Consider the following 19,416-nt stretch of genomic DNA (forward strand, 5'->3'; position numbering starts at 1 on the left):
CAAATAAAATTCTTGATAAATAAGATGAGCAAATGTTCAAAATGATCATAATAAGGAGGCAAGTGATCTAGAAGATCACATGAAATAACACTTCATAAAATCTAAGAAGAGGTTCAGGTACATGAAAATATGAATGAAGAGATTTTTATGTTATGTATTTATGAAACAAATATTGGAACCAATATAAAACGTTCGTCGTCAATATCTATGATAGCACTAAGTATAGATGAGGATCTTAAGTCTGTCGACACAAAAATATTGACAAAATGGAAGAGACAAAGTTCGAATATTATTGGTTTCATGTGAAAGATATGTAGTTTTGGACATGTAGTTCGAACATTCGAAAGTATAAAGTCAATGGTGTGTGCAGTCACCTTCATATATCTTATAAGCCTGGCATGACATGAAAATGTAAACCTAAAGTCCATGTATATGGCTTATATAACTTAACTTATGACAATCCCTGAAGAATTTAAATCGCTTAAAGCATATACAATTCTTGATCCTGAAGTACCACATCCTAAGTGCAATTTGTGCACATACGTATTTTGTTATAACTATAAGTATGATAATGTGATAGTGAGAATACCTCCATGGAGATATTGAAAAGGCTATTCCACGACACTATATGAAGGCATTACACATATACAAGAATGATTATTTCAAGGCACAACATATTCACTCAAGTGACAATATGACTGATTTGTTCACCAAATCTCTACTGACGTCAACCTTCAAGAAGTTGGTATATAAGATTGGGATGCGGCGGCTCAAGAATTTGAATTGATGCTCTCATCAGGGGGAGACAAAGATAAATATTCGAGGGAGGAAGATGCTCTCCCTTACGGTCGAGTTACTTTGTTCCTTCCTCTCGCTTCGCTCGAGCATCTTCAAACCTCACTCCGGCGAATGGGTACCTAGGCTTCTCTTGCCAATGTATACAAATAGACAGACCTGGCGAACTATCTTTCCAAAGCCCCTTTCTTGCTGCAAGTATAATGATTAGACGAAGAAGAGGCCGTCAGACCAGAAAGAAAGCTACCCTTTGAAGCTAGATTGAGATTTAGGTAATGGGCCGTCAGACAGAGACTGAGCGCAGACGCACCCGAGGAGTTTGATTTCTACGCTTCTTCTTCCTTTCTGAAGGGCACTTTCTTTCTCTTGAAAGATTTGATGCGCCACACGACTTACCCAATAGCTTTTCGATTGTTGGCACCGACTCCCCCTTTCAAAGTAAGATAGTTTCGAATAACATATATGATATTGTAACTTTACTCTTTTCATCCAACTCGAAATATCGTAAGAGAAGCACTTTGACGCCCAAGGTTTAGTCTCACTGGATTTTTCTTGCAAGGTTTTTAACGAGGCAACCAAAAAGCATATTTCTAAACATGTGTACTCTTTTTCCTTCTCTAATTTTTTTCCAACTGAGTTTTATTTTAGTAAGGTTTTATTTTCTTTCTCCGTTTCCCTAATCTTCATTCCCTCTCTTTGAAATGCCTCCACACATCTCAATCCCAGCTCACCACCTACCCCCCACCACCCTACCCCCATCACCTTCCCAAATCCTCACAAACCGTAAATCCCTTTTATCTCGTGAAATCACAGCCGTTGATCTCGCCACTACTTTTCTCCAACGCTTACGCCACACTGAACCGCAGCTCAAGAGCTTTTTATATGTATCCGACGTCGTTTTGAAGGAGGCTGAAGAGATTGATAGGAAAATTGCTAACAATGAGGAGTTGGGCCCACTTGCTGGGGTTTTAGTTGGGGTTAAGGATAATATTTGTACGGCTGATATGCCTTCAACTGCAGGGTCCAAGATTTTGGAAAATTATAAACCCCCATTTGACGCTACTGCTGTTGGGAAAATGAAAAAGTGTGGTGCCATTGTTATTGGGAAAACTAATATGGATGAGTTTGGTATGGGGAGTACCACCGAAGGCTCCGCTTATCAGGTAATCAGGTCCGTTTTTTTGAAATTTTGTGGTCCTAAATATGCAATAATATTTGTATGGGAGTAAGACGTTTGAAACTTGTGAAAACATACCATAGTATTTATGTGGCTATAGATGCTTTTTATTAAGGTTAAAATAATTAGTTTAAGTAAAATTATTTTCAAATTTAGAAAAAGGTCATTCTTTTTTTTAACGGACTAAAAAGAAAATATGGTCATTTAATCCTCATTTGGCTCAATAAGTTGCTCGAGTTTAGGAATTGTTATTCGCTGAAGAAATGGATATTCCCAAGATTTCTTTTTTATGCAAAATAAATGGCATTAAATCATGAGTTTCACCCTTGCAACAAATTTAAGTGGAGAAGGGTAAAGGGGTGAGACCATTATCCACCGAGATTTAAACTGTTTACTACGGCCTCTTGGGATTTCTCGGTTATGAACAATAAAATATAAAACAAAATGGCAAAATAACATTCCCAAATTTTTTTTTTTTTTTTTTGATAAGGTGAACATTTTAATAACAATTGGGGAGACCCCGTGTACAAGGCGTATAACAAAAAACGAGAACCTACACCAAAATATGGTTCTCAACAAAAGATGCCCAATCCTCTTTTGATAGTAGGTATATTTTTGTATCACATTCTATCCCACACAATAAAACATAGATCTCCATATAAGTTATGCCAGTATTAGTAACACAAAGTTTTATACGGAAAATCAAATTATATGTTAGTTATACGAATTTTGAGTTAGCAATGCAATGCCGAAAACTAAAGGTTGTATATAATAAGCAAAAGTTTACTGGAATTATTTTTTCCTATATAGAAAACCAATTGAGCCCTATGCTTTTCTAAGTGCCCATGAGTTAAACTTTGAAATTGGGCGAACATGCAATTTTCTGTCTGGACTGTATTACAGTTTGCAACAAGTTGAGTTGTACTTGGACGTTTTCTTGTCCAACTGCCTAAGGTCCACTTCTACAATTGAGGTTAGACGAGTAACTTAATTTTCATTCGTCAACAAAAACAATTTCAAGTTCCTTTTTTATCCCCTTTGATCTAAATAAACTTTCCATCTTTATCTCTCCAGCCTCATTTTGTTTTGGGGTTCTGAATCAAGGTGTATGCATTAGAAGGGATAGAGTGAATGCTCTACCATGTTAATTATACGAGTAGGTTCAATTTCATATTCTCAGGTAGTAATGAGTGACATAAGTGTAGTTGGAAGAATTTGCTCTAAAGAGTTCAATTTGTAACTTTACATGGTTCACTCAGGTGATGCATCTTGGTATTATCAGGTGACAGCAAATCCTTAGGATTTGTCCCGTGTACCAGGTGGTTCATCAGGGGTCTCAGCTGCAGCTGTTTCTGCTAGACAATGTATGGTATCATTGGGAAGTGATACTGGTGGAAGTGTTAGGCAACCAGCATCTTTCTGTGGTGTTGTTGGTCTGAAGCCAACGTATGGGCGTGTCTCAAGATATGGACTTGTGGCGTATGCTTCATCTCTGGATGTTATCGGTTGTTTTGGCTCATCAGTTGCTGATGCAGGCATTCTCCTTCATGCAATATCTGGTCATGACAAGTATGACGCAACAAGTAGCAAGCGAGTAAGCTTTCTGTACATGTTCTTTAGTTCATGACTCCTTGTATTTGCCTCAGGTATGCTATGTTTTTCTATTTTAGAAAGGGGAAAAGAATCTCCTCTATTAAGTTTTATTTATTGAATACACTTGATCTTGTATGCTTGTTATGAATATGAAGAGTTTGGCATACAATGTCACAAAGAGTGATTTCTATGTTATTAATGAGTGGTTGGGGCAAGGGAGTAATGTAATCTGATTCAAGTCTAATAAGAGCTTGTTGGTATTTCCTTCTGATATAAACAGCCACATGGCTATACGGTCTGCTAGCAGTATATGTTTAGAGGTTTGCTTTAACTATTTGGCAATATTACTCTTCAGGAAGTTCCCGACTTTGCTTCCCAATTTATTGCGAGAGATCATTTGGACTCCAAACCTCTGAAAGGATTGAGAGTTGGTCTGATCCGAGAAACCATTGAAGATGGAGTTGACCCGGAAGTAATTACTTCAATCCGTGGTGCTGCTAGTCATCTTGAAGAACTAGGATGCACTGTCACCGAGGTATTCTTCATTTTTCAATAGTTAAGAACCTCGTGCTGAGTTACCATATTCTGTGGCGTTCCTTATTTGAAATTAGTTGTTAATTTTTATTTTTGCAGGTCTCATTGCCATCCTTCTCTCTAGGATTGCCAGCTTACTATATCCTTGCTTCTTCTGAATCTTCTTCAAATTTGTCCCGTTACGATGGTATCAGGTGATGCATTAAAGAATTTTTTTCCATCTGAACTTTCCTTTCCATTCCTCGGAGCAAATAGAAATACATAACGGCAGTACTATTTTCAATCCTCAATTTTTAGATATCTTTTAGGATTCCTCAGCTCTAATCCTCTGTTTTGGAAGCCAAATTGAAGGAGACTAACTAAGTATCTCGTTAGTCTTACCATTAAAAAGAGCAGAAAGTAGTGGGAGTGCCGAACGGATATATTCTTTTTAATTACTGCATACCAGTCGCAAGAACTAAGAATTTACTGCCATTTTGCTAAGAGAATAGGTGGATACCAACCATAATTTAGAAAGAAAAGTTGTAATTGCGGAGACTGCCTTACATTAGTAATGATAAGTTTTCAAAATGTTAAAACCCAAAAATTCATGGTGAAGACTCAAACATAAGCTTCGGAGAAATTCTGCAGAAAGTAGTTAACTTTCGATTTGTGTCGGAGCTAGCGTAACTTCATGTGATATCAAAATGCAGGTATGGCAAACAAGTTGTTGCCGATGAGTTAAACTCCCTTTATGGGGAATCCCGTGCTGGAGGCTTTGGTTCTGAGGTACCAAGGAACAGAAGTTTTCTTTGTAAAGTAGCTTTCTAATGGTTACATCACAATTCACAAAGGGTCTCCTGCTTCCCCTTCTCCATGAATGAGGTGACTTTTGAAAACACTATTGGACTGAGTGTATTAAATGTCTTTACAGGTGAAAATGAGAATCCTAATGGGGACATATGCTCTATCTGCTGGTTATTATGATGCATACTACAAGCGAGCTCAGCAGGTTGTACATCTATGTACTTGGAATAGTCCAAGTCCTCATAGTTATATTAAAGTTAAAACTGCAAACACTTTCTTTATATTCTCATGCTGCTCAAGATAATTAACTAATATAAGCCAATTAGAACTAAGTAAATATTTCAGCCTCTTAAATTACATTTTTTGAGTCTCTGGCTAAATGCTTATACAAGACAATCTACACGTCAGTCTCTGACTGTGAAGTTCTAACTCCAAATATTTATCAAGCTGAATTTGGATCGAGTGTGTACGTGGCATTTAGAACCAATTACGTTTGGTCGATGCATCTATTAGACTCGCTAATTCATATTTTAATGAGTTATGTAACCCCAATTTACAAGTGCTTTGGTATTTTCTTGTTCATTTAATTCTTCGAAAAGTTAAAGAGTGATTCTATTCCAGGTAAGGACTTTGGTAAGGGAAAGCTTCAGGGCAGCATTAGAGGAGAATGATATTTTGATTTCACCTGCTGCACCATCAGCGGCTTACAAAATTGGTATGCTTTTTTTAGCTTTTGCTTTTACTTCTACTGATGTATCTACTTTGCAGTTTTGCTTAAATATCTTTTTCTTTTCTTTCTTTTTATTCCGTATGACCCTTCTATTGAAAGGCTACACCAACTCTGACTACGACACGTGACATTTACAGGTGAAAAGAAGAACGATCCATTGTCAATGTATGCTGGTGATATCATGACTGTAAGTAATTTTGTTGCTTCTTACATTTCTCTTGGTAATTTTCGAACTTTTTCCCCCTATAGTCGGTTGATGATGTAAATCGTTAGTTTATTCTCTATTCTCTTCAGCTGATGATTCTTTTTATCATCGGCAGGTCAATGTCAACTTGGCTGGTCTTCCAGCATTAGTTCTTCCGTGTGGATTTGTTGATAGCAGCTCTGCGGCCCTTCCTGTTGGTATTCAGATGATTGGTGCTGCATTTGAAGAGGTGGGTCTCAGTACTCCAATTTTTCCAGTTGGTATTCCAGTATTTAGGATAAAACAGGATATTTGAGCGTGGGGGTACTTTGACTTACTTAGACCTCTCTTTTTTAGAAAAGTTAGAGAAAGGGGGAAAGAGGGATGGTACAGCTACTTGGCTTGAAATTGGAATCGAGTTAAACATGAGCATCTTAAAAAGTAGTGCTGAATACATTCAGTTCCTTACGGGACTATAGGAAAGAATAATTGGAAACCATGTAGCACAACAACAACAACAATCAACAACAAACTCATTGTAATTCCACAAGTGGGGTCTGGGGAGAGTAGTGTGTATGCGGACCTTACCCCTACCTTGAGAAGACAGAGAGGCTGTTTCCGATAAACCCTCAGCTCAAGGAAAGATGAAATGGAAACTATGTAGCACAAATGTTCGAATTTAACACAAGCAAAACTGAATTAGTAAAAAATGATTAGAATTTAGAAATTAATATGAACACCAAGTAGTTTTAGAGTTCAGTGAAGGATATCCTTGTCTATGTTCTGAAGAGATTTTCAAATCATTTGAACCTTGCCTCACATGGTTTCTAGTCTTATGTCCTTTTCTTTTCCTTCTCTTCATGCTGTTCTTTGTTCATGCTCGCATGTGTGTGTGGGTGTGTGTGTTTGTTTCCCGCTTTTACATGCTAAAGTTCTTGATATTTTACTTACTAAAATGACTGCAGGAGAAATTGTTTAAAGTAGGCCATATCTTTGAGCAGACACTGCAAGGTTGCTCTTTTATTCCTCCTATAGTAGCCGATGAATTGGCATGCTAGTCGTGAATTTTTGCACAATTGTGGAGGCGTGTTCTTCCACTTGCAGCAGTTAATCAACCTAATGATTTCATAGAGACTGGCGAAATAGCTATGGTGGAAAGCTCTGTGCTAATTGGAAGACAGATGCATCCATTCCATATCAAATGTTCAACCAAAGCTTTCTGGGCTCGTGCCACTGTTGACAAAAGAACTGATTCTTGTGCTTAATGTTTTTAGGAGGATTGGCGTATAAGTATGCGCCCATTACGAATTCAAAAGAACTCTCAAAATTCTGGAGACTGTAACTTATTGAAAGCATTTTTCTTAGGTGTAAATTAGCTTGCATAAATTTAAAACACATTTATTTCATATTCTTTATTTTCTGGAAAGTTGTATTACTCCAACATTTCTGATGGTGGATAAGTGTGCCTATATCAGATACATATATAACTTGTTCTTATGTGCAAGAGCTCTTTCAGAGTTGGCCTTTCAATGTCTTTAATTTTTATCTTTGTAAAGCTTCTTATAATCTTATCTTTATCATCATCTTCACTTCCATGAATTTCATATTCTTTTCATAAATCTTTGCATATATTGTGAATCAAGACTTTAGCAAGCAATTAAACTATAATGCAAATAAGGAAGCAACATAATAAGGATAGAAGGGGACTCCGGAGTTTGCGGACGCTGGCAGATATATCTCGAAGTCTTCGTACATAGGTAGCTCACTTATATCTGGGCTAGTTGGAAGTAACTGGATCTGCACAAAAAGATGTGCAGAAGCATAGTATGAGTACATTACATCGGTACCCAGTAAGTGTCAAGCATAACCTCGGTAAAGTAGTGACGAGGTCAGGTCAGGCCTTACTGGAAATAATAAAAGACACAGTGAAATATTTAACAATATAATAATAATAAAATAACAATGAAAATAAATCAAGTAAGTAGTATGTCACCTTTAATTACACAAACTAAGGCAAATAATATCTCGCGAAAAGAAAACAGAAGTTTACAACTTTAAGAAAATCACAACAATAATCAAAGTCATTTGCAACCATAAAGAAATTTCCACAAGGGCACTCCCGAGGTACCGTCTCGTAGTCCCAAATCATAAATAAATTCACATTATCTCATTTTCTTATATCACTGTGGGAGCCTTCACATTTACTCCCTCCGATCACTTTTATTTGACACGTTTTGACTTTTCACGCCCCTTAAGAAATAATAAATGAAGTATATAATTTACCATGTTACCCATATTAATTGATGCATATTTTATTGGATTTGAGAAAATGATTTGAAATGGTAATAAATACTGTGGGTAAAACAGAAAAAAATTTGTTGTCTTCTCTTGATATGCGTAAAGTGCCAAGTAAAAGTGAACATCTATTTTTAGTATACATGCCAAGTAAAAGTGACCGGAGGAAGTAATTTTAAAGAAAATATTTTTCCGAAATACCATCACGCGTTTTAGCCACCCATATCATACCGCATGACTTCTAGTAGTTCCCCTACTAGCCACGCGTATCAAGCCACCCTTATCTCACCGCATGCATTTCAACACCCAGACCTTATACCACCGCATGCGTATCAATATCACAATATATCGCAATTTGTACCTCAAGTGCTCAAATATTTCAAATTGCCAAAATAAATCAACAACAACAACATTTTCCACAATAGGGAGCTCACGACTCAATCACAATGAGTACAAAATCTCACAAAAATATTCGGGAATGAATAACTCAGCAAAAAAATATATTTTTTCACAACTTTTAACACATTGCCTCAATACCAAATTTAAAAATGTCAAATACTTCATATTAATAATATTTAAATTAAAAAAATTCAACCTTCAAATAATGCACAGAATAAAAGAAACAAAGTTTCAACTAAACAGGTAAAACAATTAGCAGGAAAAATGTCAGGCAAATTTAAGAATATAAAATAGATCAATTTTGATGAATATAAGAGGATAAAATAATTTAATTAATATGCATTAGTAATCTACACAATTTAAAAACATAATCTTCAACATTTAGCCCGTGTACACACTCGTCACCTTGTGTACACGACTTTCAATATATTACAATTATCACATCAATACCAATCCTAGGGAAAATTTCCCCCACACAAGGTTAGACAAGTCACTTACCTCAAACCACGCTCAATTAGTTAAGTAGTATGCCTTTTCCTCGATTTTCTGACTCTGATTGGCTCGAATCTAGTCATAATTAATTCGATTCAATCAATACAAATTATAGGAATAAATTTCATATGAAAATACAAATTTTCTACAAAAATCCGAAATTTAACCCAAAATTTGCCCGCGGGACCCACGCATTGGAACCCGACAAAAGTTACAAAATATGAACGCCCATTCAACCACGAGTTCAACCATACGAATTTTACCAAATTCCGACATCAACTCGACCTACAAATCTCAAATTCTTATTTTGAAATTCCTAGGTCCAGATCCTCTAATTTCACATCAAAAACATGTAATCTAGTCGAAATACTCAATGATAATCCAATATTATTGACTAACAATGATCACATGTGACTTACCTCAAGTTTCTCCGTGAATTCTCTCTGAAAAATCGCCCAAATTCGTGTTGAAAATGTCCACAATGACAAAAATGTCGGAACCCCTCTGTTTTGTAATCTGGTTAGTGCTTTCGCACTCGCGGCTCATAAAGCCGCTTCTGCGGCCAAGCTGCCGTTTCTGCGGCTAATGCCGCTTCTACGATCCTCCACACGGAGGTGCGAGTCCGCACCAATGAAGTTTCTTCCGCTTCTGCACCCTCCGCTTCTGCGCATCCCAGCTCGAACCTGCGAGCTCGCTTCTGCTCTGCTTCGCCCGCAGGTGCGATTACATCAGATGACAGAAACTTTCAGATTTTGTTCTAAGTCCGAATTCGAGCACAATTTTACAAACCTTGTAAATTTCCTCTTACAAGGTTAGACAAGAGACTTACCTCATCTCAAAGTTCACTTCCCAATCACAATTTCACGTTAAAGCCTTAATTTGGTGTCGAAAAATCCGAAACTAGCCAAATGTTATATAATTTATTCAATACATGCTCAATAATTCGAAATTAAATTATTAGATTAATTACCCAACCCTAAATTGGTAAAATTCCTAAATTTCACCCTGGACCCACGTGCTTGGATGTAATAATCCGAAATATTTTATACACTTATTAATTAGGAGATTGGAGAGCTAATTTAATTTGTAAATATTGGGATCAAATATTAAGTTGTGGAAGGAAATTTTGTTACTATATGAGATATGGTACTATTAAGTGGCTAGTGGCTAACTTTTGAACCATGCTTATATAGTTAATTTTGGCTAATTATTAAATAAGGAGTAGTCCAAGCCCCTTTTTTTGTTGCTACTATATTTTAGTAACCTAGGGATTAGAGAAAAAAAATAAGAAACATAAGGCGTAATAAAAAAAAAGAGAGAAGAAGAAATAGAGCAAAAGAAGAAGCGAAACATTCAGGACCATTAACGGCGGCGAGTAAAGCCATCACTGTCTGAGCTTTTCACAGATTGAGGCCGTTTGGTTGGTGTTCTAGGCGTTGCAAGGTTGGAAAACTTCTCTGTTAGCGAGGTAAGTGAGACTTTAAGCTTTGATACATGCTTTTCTAAAATCTGTTTTAAAAATGTATTTTCTTTGCCCGGTCCATGTGTTGGGACAAGTGTGCGCTTGGAAGAATCGGTGGTCTTAGACTAGCCGTAAAAATATTATTTTATGGAAAAAAATATTATTTTATAAGTTGTTTTATAGTTGATACAGCTGTGCGCCATGAGGTTGAAATTGATAATTTGATTCGGCTGTGCGCCATAATATTGAGTTTGATGCGGCTGTGTACTATGATGTTGAGTTTGATACGGCTGTGTTCCATGATGTGTTTGATATGGCTGTGCGCCATGATGTTGAGTTTGATACGGCTATGCGCCATGATATTGAGTTTGATACGTCTGTGCGCCATGATGTTGAGTTCGATACGTCTGTGCGCCATGATGTTGAGTTCGATACGGCTGTGCGCCATGATGTTGGGGCATTGTGTATGCCTTTGTACATCACCCTAGCATTGTGTATGCTTCTTGATATATTTGGGGCATTGTGTATGCTTTAGTGAGCATTGTGTATGCTCTGTTACATATTTGAGGCATTGTGGTGCCGTTGTGAACTCGTAGGTGTGTTGGTAAATTTCTTTCACTGCAATTATGATAAGCCTTTAGTGGGTATCCTTGTTGGTTAATTCTTAATAACTCTGTTGATACACATATATTGAGTTATTGTATAATTATCATATTTACTATATCATTCGTGTTGTAGTGTGTTTGTATTTTCTAACACTTGTTCCAGAGGTATTTAAAGTGACGGGCCGAGGATCTTACTGGGTTATATTTACGTATAACTCACTCCTTACCTGCATCTCTATGCAGATATTGTTGCGGGAGATAGAGTTAGTGGCTGGCGAGTTTATTCGAATGGATCCTATTGCTGAGGTGAGCCACCACATTGTTCGTGGAGGCTTTCGTTTCAGACTTACTTAGTTCGTGTTAGTTATTTCCTTTTTCTTTGGGGTTTGCGTACCCGTCAATAAAACTCATGTTACTCTGTTAGATGCTCCATGGTCTTAGTGTGAGATTTGGGCTAGAGTTTTATTATTTGAGTGATTGTTGGTTTTTTCTATCGATTGACTAAGGTATTGGGCGATAATCATTTCCTCCTAAATTATTAATAATACTATTAGGCCTGCATTTTGTTTTTCTCTCAGTGTTTGTGTAAATAGTTAAATGTTAGAGAAAGGGGTTCGCCTGGCAGGTGGTGTTAGTTGGGTGCCAGTCACGTCTAGGGTATAGTTTGGGACGTGACAAAGTTGGTATCAGAGCCAGGTTTTAAGTCCCGGGTCATGAAGCAGTGTTTAGTAGAGTCTTGCTCATGGGTATGTAGGCACCCATACTTATGATCTTGAGGCTACTAAGCATTTACGATGTTTTCCCTTCTTTCATTCCTTGATCGTGCGTTGAGATAACTTGAGTTTGACTTTGGATTGTTTCTTTCGTAGATGGCTAGGACACGCACACCCTTATCTGCTAGACGTGGTGCTGGACGTGGTACTTCCCGAGGTGGTGGTCAAGTTGGAGCTCATCAGACTAGAGCTTTGACTAGTAGACAGGCCGCTCCTCAGCCTAAAGTTGTGAACACGGGTCAATCCCAAGCTACTATGCCAGATCGAGTGCAAGAACAAGTGGTTCATGATGCTCCACCACCAGTCCTAGTTGATGTGCCTACTGTTACCTTACATGCAAATGAAGTGGTGAGGTTGTTGAATGTGTTAGAGGCGTTAGTGCCTACTCAAGGTGGACTTCCAGCTCCCCAGACTACTTCACAGGCGCAAACACAGGTTCAGCTGAATGTTGCAGCTCCTCAGATGGCCCCTCAGCAGGTCGTTCAGCCAGTTGCAAATACAGGGCAGTCTAAGGATCTTAAGAATTTCATGGATCTTAAGCCACCAGAGTTCGATGCTACACATGCTTTTATTGAGCCCAGAAGTTCATTCAACGTTGTGAGAAGATACTATCTACTTTGGGGCAGAAGGAGACTCGAGGGGTGGAATTTGCCATTTTTCTATTTTCAGGATCTACAGAGTCATGGTGGAATTCAGTTCAGAGAGGTGGACGAGCAGGGTTGCCACCTATTACTTGGTCAAAGTTTTCAGCTATGTTTATGGATAGGTTTGTTCCACTGAGTAGGCGAGACGACATGAGACGTCAGTTCGAGCAACTGCGCCAGGGCAGTATGACGGTTACAGAGTATGAGGCTAAGTTCACTGACTTAGCTAGTTATGCACCTTTTCTAGTTGCAGATGAGCATGAGAAGGTGAGGAGGTTCGTGGATGGGCTTGAGCATCGTTATCGGGGTCCTGTGGTTAGGGATGTTCGAGGTGGTTTGTACGAAGAGGTAGTGGATACTGCTCTCCGTTATGAGTCTTATCAAGAGAGGGACAAGACCGAGCGAGAAAGCAAAAGGGCTCGTAGCGCTCTATCTGGGGGCAAGAGTGGTTTTAATCGTGGACAGTCCAGACCTGCTCCGTCAGAGTCAGTGGTGCAGTCTTCTAGGAGTGCTTATCCAGCTAAATAGGGGCAACAACAGATACAGAGGAAGGATAATGGCTCATATCAGTCAGGTGAACATCCGAGGGGCTTGTTTTGGAACAGATGGTTGTTGTTTTGGAACATATGTGGCTTGTTTTACTTGTGGTCAAAAAGTACATATTGCTAAGTATTGTCCTAGAGGATATTCTGCTACTAACCATGCTACTCCACATCCGCAGAGAATATTTACAGGTACACAGACTCAGACTCAGCCAGCTAGAGCCGCTCCGCAGGTTGCTCATGGACAAGGTTGACAGGGTACACAGGCTACTCAGGGAGCGGGTGGATCGCCGAGATTCTTTGCTATGGCCAGACAGGATGCCGAGGCATCTAATGCAGTAGTCACAAGTATTATCACTATCAGTTCTTATGGGGCTTACGCTCTTATTGATCCTGGTTCTACGTATTCATATGTATCTCCATCTTTTTCCATATACTTAGAGCGAGAAGTTGAGTCTCTTAATGTGCCTTATATTGTGATGACCCCAGTGGGGGAGACTATATTTATGGATAGAGTCTATAGAGACTGTGTGATATTTATTCAGGGCAGGGAAACCGTAGTTGATCTACTAGTATTGCCTATGTCTGACTTTGATGTAATTATGAGTATAGATTGGTTAGCGTCATGTTATGCTTCAGTTGATTATCATTCCAAGCTTATACGTTTTGATTTTCCTGGAGAATCATGTTTAGTGTGGAAAGGCATAACTCCTCTGACTCAGGGAAAGATAATATCCCATGTAAAAGCACGTCGAATGATTAATAATGGGTGTTTGGGTTTTATTGCTACTTTTCATGATACGCACTTGGAAGATGTTACTATTGATAGGGTTCCAGTGGTTCGAGAATTTGCTGATGCATTTCCAGAAGATTTACCCGGGCTACCTCCGACAAGAGAAATTGAGTTCAATATTGATTTGGTGCCAGGAATTCAACCTATCTCTATTCCTCCATACCGTATGGCTCTAGCGGAGTTGAGAGAATTAAAGGTTCAACTTCAAGAGCTACTTGATAAGGGATTGATCAGGCCCAGTGTGTCGCCTTGGAGTGCACCTGTGTTATTTGTTAAAAAGAAAGATGGCACGATGAGAATATGTATTGATTACATACAGCTAAATAAGGTGACGATCAAGAATAAATATCCGATATCATGTATTGATGATCTATTCGACCAGCTACAGGGTGCAACTCACTTTTCAAAGATTGACTTGAGATCGGGTTACCATCAGCCGAGAATTAAGACCGAGGATATAGCCAAGACAACGTTTTGGACCAGGAACAAGCATTTTTGAATTTATTATGATGTCCTTCGGGCTTACTAATGCCCCCGCAACATATATGGACCTCATGAATAGGCCATTCTTAGATCATTTTGTGATTGTATTTATTGATGACATTTTGGTCTACTCTCGAAGTGAGGCAGAACATGAACAACACTTGAGAGTTGTGCTACAAACACTTAGGGAGCGAAAGCTTTATTCCAAGTTCTCAAAGTGTGAATTTTGGTTGGATACAGTTTCCTTTTTGGGACATGTGATGTCACGAGATGGGATTCAAGTTGATCCAAAGAAGATAGAGGCAGTTCGATATTGGCCTCGACCCACTACTCCTACAGAGATACATAGCTTCTTAGGCCTAACCGGATATTATAGAAGGTTTGTTGAGGGTTTCTCAAAGATATCCACTTCATTGACTCGATTGACTCAGAAAGGTGTTGCATTTCAGTGGTCAAATGAGTGTGAAGAAAGTTTTTAGAAATTGAAGACCGCGTTGACTACAACTCCGATTTTGACACTACCTACAGGTGTAGGGTTTTTTACTATTTATTGTGATGCCTCTCGAGTCAGTTTGGGTTGTGTGCTGATGCAGAATGGCAAGGTAGTAGATTATTCTTCTCGACAGCTAAAGAACCATGAAAAGAATTATCCAACTCATGACTTGGAATTAGCTGCGATCGTATTTGCACTTAAGATCTGGTGTCACTATCTTTATGGTGAGCCGTGTGAAATCTATACTGATAAAAAGAGTCTGTAATATATACTCAAGCAAAGAGATCTAAATCTGAGACAGAGACGGTGGTTAGAATTACTTAAAGATTATGATCTTACTATTTTATATCATCCCGGGAAGGCGAATGTGGTGGCAGACGCCTTGAATAGAAAGTCTATGGGTAGCTTGGCCCGATTTACTACTGAAGAACGACTTATGGTTATAGATATTCAAGCGTTGGCCAATCGAGGAGTGCGTATTGATCATACATTGCCGGGCAGATTACTTGCGGGTTTGGTAGCACAATCATCCTTGGTTGGACAAGTCAAGGCTCGTCAATTTGAAGATTCCCATCTTGCTAAACTCCGAGATCAAGTGCAGAATGGTGGTGTTAATTCATTTTGCTATTGAAAGTGAAGGTGTGTTACGTCGACATGGTAGATTGTGTATCCCCGTGGTAGGTAATGTGAAGCAGTTGATTCTCGAAGAGGCTCATAACTCCCGCCACTCTATCCATCCAGGTGCTACTAAAATGTATCAAGACTTGCTTGAATTGTACTAGTGGAAAGGTATGAAGTATGATATTCTGAAACATGTGACTAGTTGCCTAAATTGTCAGCACGTGAAATATGAGCACCAAAAAACAGGCGGTGATGCGGAATTTGATTATCCCAGAGTGGAAGTGGGAAATGATTACTATGGATTTTATAGTTGGGCTGCCACGTACTTTTAAGAAACATGATTCAATATGGGTGATCGTGGACAGACTCACAAAGTTCGCACATTTCATACCAGTTCGAGTTACTCATACTGCAGAACAACTAGCAGAAATATACCTCCGTGATATAGTTCGGCTTCATGGTGTGCCTATTTCTATAATATCAGATCGGGTTGCACAGTTTACTGCTGAGTTTTGGAATTATTTTCAGAAGTCATTGGGTTCTCAGGTTGAGTTGAGCACAGCTTTCCGTCCACAGACGGACGGACAGTCCGAGCAGGTTATTCAGATCTTGGAGGACATGCTTAGAGCCTGTGCAATTGATTTTGGTGGTCATTGGGACGATCAGTTGCCGTTAGCAGAGTTTGCTTATAATAACAACTATCGGTCGAGTATACATATGGCACCATTTGAAGCTCTATATGGTCGTAAATGTCGTTCACCAGTTGGATGGTTTGAACCTGGTGAAGCCCAACTATTGGGTCCGAATTTGGTTCAACAAGCTTTGGAGAAAGTTACATTGATACGAGAACGACTTCGGATAGCTCAAATTAGACAAAAATCCTATGCAGATGAGAGAGTTCGTGATTTGGAGTTCATGAAAGGAGAAAAAGTCTTTTTGAAGGTGTTTTTCTATGAAAGGAGTCATGAGATTCGGGCGCAAAGGCAAGCTAAGTCTTAGGTATATTGGTTTGTACGTGATTTTAGATCGAATCGGATCGGTGGCATATAAACTTGCCTTGCCTCTAAGGTTATCTATGGTCCATCCCGTATTTCATGTGTCTATGCTTAGGCGATATGTTCGTGATGATAGTCATAAGATTCAACTAGAGGATGTGGAGCTTGATGAAAACTTAACTTATGAAGAAGGTCCGATAGCTATTCTTGATCAGCAAGTGCGGCAATTGAGATCGAAAAAGGTTGCTTCAATGAAAGTATTATGGCGTAACCATCCAACAGAGGAAGTTATGTGGGAGTCCGAAGCAGACATGCAAAGCATGTACCCCCAGTTGTTTGAGATGTCAGGTACACTTTCTAACTCGTTTGAGGACGAATGCTTGTTTAAGTGGGAGAGAATGTAATAATCTGAAATATTTTATACACTTATTAATTAGGAGATTGGAGAATTAATTTAATTTGTAAATATTGGGATCAAATATTAAGTTGTGGAAGGATATTTTGTTACTATATGAGATATGGTACTATTAAGTGGCTAGTGGCTAACTTTTGAACCATGCTTATATAGTTAACTTTGGCTAATTATTATATAAGGAGTAGGCTAAGCCCATTCTTTTGTTGCTTCTATATTTTAGTAACATAGATATTAGAGAAGAAAAAAAAGAAATATAAGGAGTAATAAATGAAAAAGAGAAGAAGAAACAGAGCAAAAGAAGAAGCGAAACATTTAGGACCATTAACAGCGGCGAGTAAAGCCATCACTGTGTGAGCTTTTCACAGATTGAGGCCATTGGAGGCCGTTTGGTTGGTGTTCTAGACATTGCAAGATTGGAGAACTTCCATGTTAGCGAGGTAAGTGAGACTTTAAGCTTTGATACTTGCTTTTCTAAAACCCGTTTTAAATATGTATTTTCTCTACCCGGTCCATGTGTTGGGACAAGCGTGCATTTGGCAGAATCAGTGGTCTTAGACTAGCCGCAAATATATTATTTTATGAAAAAATATATATTATTTTATAAGTTATTTTATAGTTGATACGGCTGTGCGCCATGAGGTTGAGTTTGATAATTTGATTCGGCTGTGAGCCATGGTGTTAAGTTTGATACGGATGTGCGCCATGATGTTGAGTTTGATACGGTTGTGTGCCATGATGTGTTTGATACGGATGTGCGCCATGATCTTGACTTTGATACGGCTGTGCGCCATGATGTTGAGTTTGATACGGCTGTGCGCCATGATGTCGGGGCATTGTGTATGCCTTTGTACATCACCCGAGCATTGTGTATTCTTCTTGATATATTTGGGGCATTGTGTATGCTTCAGTGACCATTGTGTATGCTCTGTTACATATTTGAGGCATTGTGATGACGTTGTGAACTCGTAGGTGTGTTGGTAAATTTATTTCACTGCAATTATGATAAGTCCTTAGTGGGTATCCTTGTTGGTTAATTCTTAACAACTCTGTTGATACGGGGCTGAGTGTTGGACCGTTAAAAACTCACATATCCAAAAGATGAAAGTAGCAGAAATGAGGATGTTGCGGTGGATGTGCGGGCACACTATGATAGATAAGATTAGGAATGATGATATTCGGGAGAAGGTGCACGTGGCTCCGATTGATGACAAAATGCGAGATATGAGGCTTAGATGGTTCGGACATGTTCAGAGGAGAAGCCCAGATGCTCCGGTACGGAGGTGTGAGCGGATGGTTGTGGAGGGCACAAGAAGAGGTAGATGGCAGCCTAAGAAGTATTAGGGAGAGGTGATCAGGCAGGATATGGCGAGGCTCCAGATTTCCGAGGACATGACACTTGATAGGAAGATGTGGAGGTCGAGTATTAGGGCTATATGTTAGGAGATACTTGAGTCGTGCCTTACTTCATACTATTGTGGGACTAGCCATGTAGGGTTTTTGTCTAAGATAGCTAGTGACAATGTTGTGTCTTACTATTTCACTTTTCAGTGCAGGTCCTATTTACTAGCTATCCCTTTTGCTTTGCATCTTTCTTCTAGATTTTATGGTGTTCTTATTTTTATTATGATTGTTATGGTGATACTAATATTGTCTCCCTTTGCTTTGCATCTTTCTTTTGGATTTCATGCTGTTCCTATATTTCCTATGATTGCTGTTGTGATACTAATATTATCTCCTTTTTGTCCTTTTGTCTTTTTGTTTTTTGAGCCGAGGGTCTTTCGGAAACAACCTCTCTACTCCTTCGGGGTAGGGGTAAAGTCTGCGTACACACTACCCTCCCCAGACCCCATTAGTGGGATTTTACTGGGTTGTTGTTGTTGCCTGTTGATACGCATATATTGAGTTATTGTATAATTATCATATTTACTATATCATTCGTGTTGTAGTGTGTTTGTATTTTCTAACACTTGTTCCAGAGGTATTTAAAGTGGCGGGTCAAGGATCTTACTGGGTTATAATTACGTATAACTCACTCCTTACCTGCATCTCTATGCAGATACCGTTCCGGGAGATAGAGCTAGTGGTTGACGAGTTTGTTCGAGTGGATCCTATTGCTAAGGTGAGCCACCACATTGTTCGTGGAGGCTTTCTTTTCATACTTATTTAGTTTGTGTTAGTTATTTCCTTTTTCTTTGAGGTTTGCGTACCCGTCAATAAAACTCATGCTACTCTGTTAGATGCTCCATGGTCTTAGTGTGGGATTTGGGCTAGAGTTTTATTATTTGAGTGATTGTTGGTTTTTCTATCGATTAACTAATGTATTGGGCGATAATCATTTCCTCCTAAATTATTAATAATGCTATTAGGCCTGTATTCTTTTTCTCTCTCAGTGTTTGTGTAAATGGTTAAATGTTAGAGAAAGGGGTTCGCCTGACAGGTTGTGTTAGCTGGGTGCCAGTCACGTCTAGGGGGTAGTTTGGAACGTGACACTGGATTCCGAAAATTTTCATAGGAAATCGTCACCCATAACCTTAAGAACTCAAATATACAATTTTCATCACATTCCATAATCATTTTCGTGGTTAAAATCTCATTTTTATCAAAA

At 38.7% G+C, this 19,416-nt stretch overlaps 1 long non-coding RNA gene and 1 pseudogene across 1 annotated transcript in view; both read left to right on the forward strand.

Annotated features, from left to right (window-relative positions):
- Nucleotides 1-1,481: 1,481 nt before the first annotated feature.
- Nucleotides 1,482-7,205, forward strand: LOC104089438 (glutamyl-tRNA(Gln) amidotransferase subunit A, chloroplastic/mitochondrial-like; annotated as a pseudogene).
- A 9,994-nt stretch (nt 7,206-17,199) lies between these two features.
- Nucleotides 17,200-19,416, forward strand: part of LOC138896751 (uncharacterized) — a 137,485-nt gene continuing 135,268 nt past the window's right edge. Inside the window, exon 1 of the long non-coding RNA XR_011410161.1 lies at nt 17,200-17,635. This is a non-coding gene — a long non-coding RNA (uncharacterized lncRNA). The remainder of the gene's footprint in view (nt 17,636-19,416) is intronic.

The sequence above is a fragment of the Nicotiana tomentosiformis genome, chromosome 8 (assembly GCF_000390325.3).
Source record: "Nicotiana tomentosiformis chromosome 8, ASM39032v3, whole genome shotgun sequence".
NCBI lineage: Eukaryota > Viridiplantae > Streptophyta > Magnoliopsida > Solanales > Solanaceae > Nicotiana > Nicotiana tomentosiformis.